Source organism: Fringilla coelebs (assembly GCF_963513975.1).
Source record: "Fringilla coelebs genome assembly, chromosome: 3".
NCBI classification, from domain to species: domain Eukaryota; kingdom Metazoa; phylum Chordata; class Aves; order Passeriformes; family Fringillidae; genus Fringilla; species Fringilla coelebs.
Genome location: NC_140030.1, coordinates 87,415,902 through 87,421,901, shown reverse-complemented (window position 1 = coordinate 87,421,901; position 6,000 = coordinate 87,415,902).

The following is a 6,000-nucleotide window of genomic DNA, read 5'->3' as shown; positions in this document are numbered from 1 at the left end:
CTGTTCCATGGCCTCGGGGCCAGGCAGGGCTGCAGGGACACTGCAGAGGGATTACTGGTTTTGGCAGCTGAATGGTGTCAGGAAAAGTAGCTTCCCTTTCTGCCACACATTTCCAGGGAGCTGCTGAAAAGGTCAGGGAAGCCAAAGCAAGGCTCCTTTTTGGGCTTAGAAACCTCCATGCTGGAAAAACTTGTCCTGTCCAGAGGGAAATCCAAAGAGCCTTGCAGGAAATGTCTTTTTTCAAGTCCTCAGGGAAATGAACATTGTGCCACTACTTCATGGCTGGAGATGTCAGACCACTGGCATGCATCCTCCCCAGGGGCCTGCTTGCTCAGAGCATGGCACACTGAATCACTGACAAATTCTTGGAAGTATTCTGGTCCTCCACAACCTCATCTGCTCTGTTGCAGAAAAATATAGAAGCTACAAGAGATTTTTAAAGTCCCATTGTGCCCTGCATCTTATTAAAAAAGGTGTAATCTCCATTGCAAACCAGCTCAATCTAAAGTTGTATCAAAGGATATTTAGAGATGTTTCATCAGTCTCAAACTGGACTATGGAGTGCCAACATACAGAACTCATCACTGTTCATTTTAACAAGTGTCTGAATGTTGATGATATCAGGAGTTTGACCTGGCAGTCTTGCAGTGCTCAAATCGCTGCTTCCACCTTGGCAAATGCAAGTTTAGAGGATTTCTGAGATGTTTTAGTGCAGAGAGAAGAGGACCCTGAAAGCCACAGCTGGAGAGAGGGAGATCCCAGGGGGACATCCCCCCCTGAAGAAGAGGGATCTCTGCTTTTCACTGCTGATCTGTGTTCTGGGCAGGGCAGTGCTGCCTTCCTGATGTAACTCAGAAGAGCAAGGAAAGCTAATTGCCAGGTAAGGTCATCACGTGTTTCATTCCCAACTGAACCAAGAGGTATCAGCTCCAAACTTAAAATGATAAAGTCAGAAGCTCCAAAACCAGGAACATGTGTTTTGTAATACCCAGGAAGAGAGAAGCAGGGATTAAAATAGAGATTAGTCCACGTTGTATCTTTGAAGCTTGGATTCATGCCCATAGCTGTGGTTCTGAATTGCTTCTCAAGCTGGAAGGCATGTGGATGGGAAATCTTGCAAAATACTAGATCTCATAGGATTTCTACCTCTTAAAATTAGCCATCTTGCAGGATTGGGCACTGTCAAGGCTTAGTTCTGTTTTAAAGTGGAGACTTACTTTTAAAATTAGCCTAACCACGAATTTGATTTGGATCTTTGCATAGTACGTTTCCCAGATGCTGCAACAACACCTGTTAGTGCAGCTACAAATAAAAAAAGTACTTAGTATTGTTTAAAATGTGCAAAAGCAATGTATGTACTGAGCCACAGCATGGTTCCTCCTGGCACTTCTTGTGCTTATGGGACCTGTGAAAGCAAATCTAGTGCAGAGCAAGTGACTGCCATGCAAGCGTGAGCTGTGGTCACCATGGACTGTTTTAATGTGGAGTCCTTTGGCTGTTAAGGAAAAGAAAACTCTTTTTTTTCCTTTTTCCAGGCTATTTCTTACCTTATTTTATATTATTTTTAGTTAAAATGCAAGTATTTAGAGGAACAATTAGGTGGCATGGTGATTTTTTAATATATTTATTATTATATACTTGTGTGTGAAGGCTTTGTGGGTGGTTTGATGATATAAGATGTCATAGCATAATTTAAAGAACTTGAGGCACATGAGCACTTGGGAATATCAGAATGAAAATAATCAGATTAAATTAAATAATCAGATTAAATTAATAAATGTGAACTCAGTTTACACAGAAAAGAGCTGTGCATTGTGCTGGTGCAGCTGGATGTCAGAAGATTTAGCCCTGCACCTTGAGACAAGGGTCTCTTGGCCCTGCATGAACTGTGATCACTTTTCACCATGGCCTGGTCAGGTTTGGGACTGTGTTTATGGGCATGCCAAAAAGGACATTCTTCACTGTGATAGTCTGTGCCAAATCCCACTCCTGGGCTTCAGTATTTTGGAAGCAATAGGACTTTTCAACAAAATGAATTGTGGACAACTTCAATGTGGGCAAAACAGTACATTTCAGAAGCTCGTCTTGGTAATGATGGTGAGGTCTTCTTTGATTGCGAAGAGAAACCTAACTGCATCAGATATTTAGCAAAAAAGTCTGTTTTGTGACAAAGTTATAAACAGCTGAACATAGGAGAATGTGAAGGGACAGCTTATGCTGACAGGTGGCCCTACCACCATCTGCAATATTCTTAGATACAATCAATTGGTTGAATGCTTCGCATATAATCTCCCAAACTCCGTTAATATTTTAGTTATTTACTGTTTAGAGTGCATTTAGGGGTGCAGATTTGCAGGCTACAGCCTGTTCCCAGCAGTATCACAAGTTTTGGGGTGCTTTGCATGCCCTCAACTAAAATTAATTGTCCCCATTCAAGGAATCTCTTAAACACAGAATCAAACTGCCCTAGATGTACTTCTGACCCACCCAGGCAAGCCTTTCAGTTTGACCCATGTTCTTTGCCTTCAGCAGTATACTTTAGCCTGCACTTACTAACTATTCATGTGATATAGTGCTGGAATGAAATTTGGAGTTGTGCTGAACATGGGCATAAGTTTGGTCATTTTCTTATTTTAGATATTACAGCTTTTTGGGCTGTTTTGAAGTAGGTGTTGTACACAAAATGATGGTGTTCTGTATAATCGTTTTCTGTAGAAAAAGGAACATATTTTCCTACCTATTATGGAATGCTCTGATGCAGAGGCCAGTTTATTTCTAGCTCTATTTTTTTCCTAGTCCCTTTTTTTAGTGCTGTCAGTCTTGTCCTGTGTTATTAGGACAGTTTTCAACACCACCTACTCTTAGTTGTAAAGCAGAGAGATAACTTCATTTTTCGTTTTCTGGGGACTTCATTTGCAATTTTGAATTTTTTCTTGATACAAGATGTAAAGAAAAATTCATAGATTTTGCTAATCAAATGTATTTACTGCATTACACAGAATTGAAATAATATTTTCAAAAATAGAAAATTAATCATTCCATTGCAGAAAGGTTCAAATAGTGCATTTAAGTCTTACTAAAGCCTTCTTTTACCAACTTATGTATTGATTTTTTTTCCCCAAAGCTGCCACATTTCACTTGCAGCTGCCCAGCATTTTTCAGTAATTTACAAGTCTAGTTGGGCGTCATACAATGTTTCCTTGCAAATAAGCAAACCTGCAGGACTTCATAGACAATAAAATGCAACTATTCTGTCTTCATCGGTCATTTTCATGTAGGAGTGTTTTAGCTGGTCTACCTGTGTCCAAAATACATGCTTTTATGGTGTCCTGGTGAAGGTGCTTTCTTCCCATCCTTCTTTACATGGGCCTTGTGTGAAATCTTGCTCACCTTGTGTTGTGTGAGATGTGTAGAACACATCTGCCTTTCAACAAGCAATTATGTTTATGGAAATAATGTCTTCTGGAACTGGAAATTTAGATTAACAGATCCAGGAGCCCTTGTTAGCTAATACCTGGTATGACAGAGCAGGGCTCTTTGAAGGCAAAGCACACAAACAGATGTAACTTTGAAACTGCTCAGGAGTAATTTAGAGCATCTTTTCAAAGTCTGGGTAATGTAACTACTGATTCCTGTAAGGTATAGCATGATATTTATTCTGTGCTCTGACCTAATCTTTGATGCCACATAAACTCTGTACTTACTCTTATGTGTGCACATCTTTTGAGAGTGAAAGCACAGATATCATCTGACTAAAGAAATGAATTTAAAACCAGTCAAGACTCAGAATTTCCATAGTGGCAGAGTTTTATCTTTAACTTGTGCTGCTTCTTCAGGTGCTTCTGTCTGTCTAGCCTTTGCACTCTGAAGTCAGAGAGGGATTGGCATCCTGAGAAGTGTTTCCATGTAATGTGAAGGTGCTCCTGTAAAAGTGGAGATCTAAGTCTTCTAGGGTTGGCTGGTTTCTCCCAATACAATGTTCTCCCTACAGAGCAACCCAAAAATTGTGTCACAGATCCACATTCAACATTTCAGCTTTATGAAATGTGTCATACAACCAAGAGTGTTTTCAGAAACCCTGAGTCTTACCCTTATCCTTACCTGCATTTGCAGGGTCCACACAGTGTTCCCAAATCCTCTTGAGAGAGCCACTTGGATAGGGAGAAACAACCTCTCCAGACTGGTAACCTTAACAGAGATTGCAGTATTCCTTCAGAGCAAAATATACATGACATCTGGAAACAATTATTCCTTTAAAAATCACTCAGCACTGGAAATGAAAACTAATAAACACTGAAGTTTCCAGTTATCTCACAGTCTGGGTGACCCACACTGGAGCAAAATTATTTCTAGAAAGCCTGAGCAGGGTGGGCACAAAGCTGGTCTTGGATCCTAAAGCTGACCAAGCTGTTCTGAGACCAAGAAGTAACATTTATATGAAATGAGGTGGAAAGGGAGGTTTTCTTCCCATTTTATTATGAGAAGAGAGGGGAATACAAGGAACTGTGTCACACTAGTAGACCTCCTCCATCAAGGAACTGAGCACAGAATTTATGGACTTAGAACTGAATCATACTTTTTGGTGACAGGACTCATTCTTATCTGTCCCTTTTAAAACAGTCTAATGTAGAACTGTCAGAGGGTTGGAAAGGCACACAGTGAAAAACTGGTGTGACTGGGGTTTGCTGGGCTAGTGAGGGAGCACAAATGCTCTGCTGGTCTTTGCTGACAGAGTGGGTGTCAGGATATTTCAGAAGGGACAGATGCTAAAGCAGATCCTGATTGATTTAGAGATCACTAAATGTTGCCTTCAGTGTTTCCACAGTAATGTGGAAGGTGACTGGGAGCTGATTTCTCCTCCCTCAGCAGCATTAAGATATGCTCTAATGCAGCAGTTCCCAGATCAATTATTTTGTTCAAAAGACATGGAAGACTATGTGTCTGTTTTTAGTCTGGTTTCCCAGGGAAACATGTCTGCCTTCTGACCACTCTCAAGATAAAAATACTAAATTCCTTGAGTTTTGTGAAAACAGGTGGCTGTTTAGATGGCAGAGACCCAGGAGCAGTGGAAGTTCAGCAAAGCTCATGGGGAACAGAGGACTGCACAAGAGCAGTTTCAGCAGTTTTCATGCCATGTCCTTGCAAAACCTCCCTGTCTTGGGGCCTTTTTGACCCCTCTGATTGCTTCCAGTGATTTTGCACCTGCACAGGCTCCCTGGGCACAGCTGGCATTGCCTTTGCTCTGGGAGAGCCCCTTTTGCAATGCAGCTTGGCTGCTGCAGTGTGCAGAGCTTGCTAAGGCAGAGGAGGGATGTCAGAGATGGGATGTGCTTTAAAATGATGCTCTGTTTTCTGAGAGGTGATTTTGCTGAGCATTCTTCTACCCAGTGCCAGGGGCTTGATGAACTCCCAAGGTGTTGCACTGTCCTGTTGAAATATCAGTTTAAGTCCAGGGCCTCAAGTGCCTCGCTTGCCCTGATGCACTTTGAGCTGGAAAAAGCCCTGATGCTGCTCTGTCAGACAGTATGATAGATGGTTAAACGCCCTCTCCTGTTTCACAGAAGAAGACAGGAATAAATTTATTATCAGAGCTGCAGGAAACCCTACTGCTTATGGGTCACAAAGATCCCTGAGTACCTACTGTTCTCCAGAAGGACTAGGTGGTAGTGCTGATGAACATATTTGTGCTGATAAACATTATGCACAATTTGCATGCCAGCTGGAACAGCTACTTACTTGCTATTCTTTTTGCAACCATCCTTTTTATCATAAATATTTTCCAGACGTACATCAGTAGCTCATATCGCTTGGCTGGCAAGTCTAAGACAAGACTGTCTTAGTAAGCCAGACAGTTTGTACAAAACAAGCTGACTCTGTACCCCAGAAAGTGGTCATTTCCTGATGCTTTTGAGTCTCTGAGCTCTTTCTCAATACCTATGGTACATCTGCAGGCAGATTATGGCAAGGGCGTTATAACTTCACAGACATTAATGGAGGAAA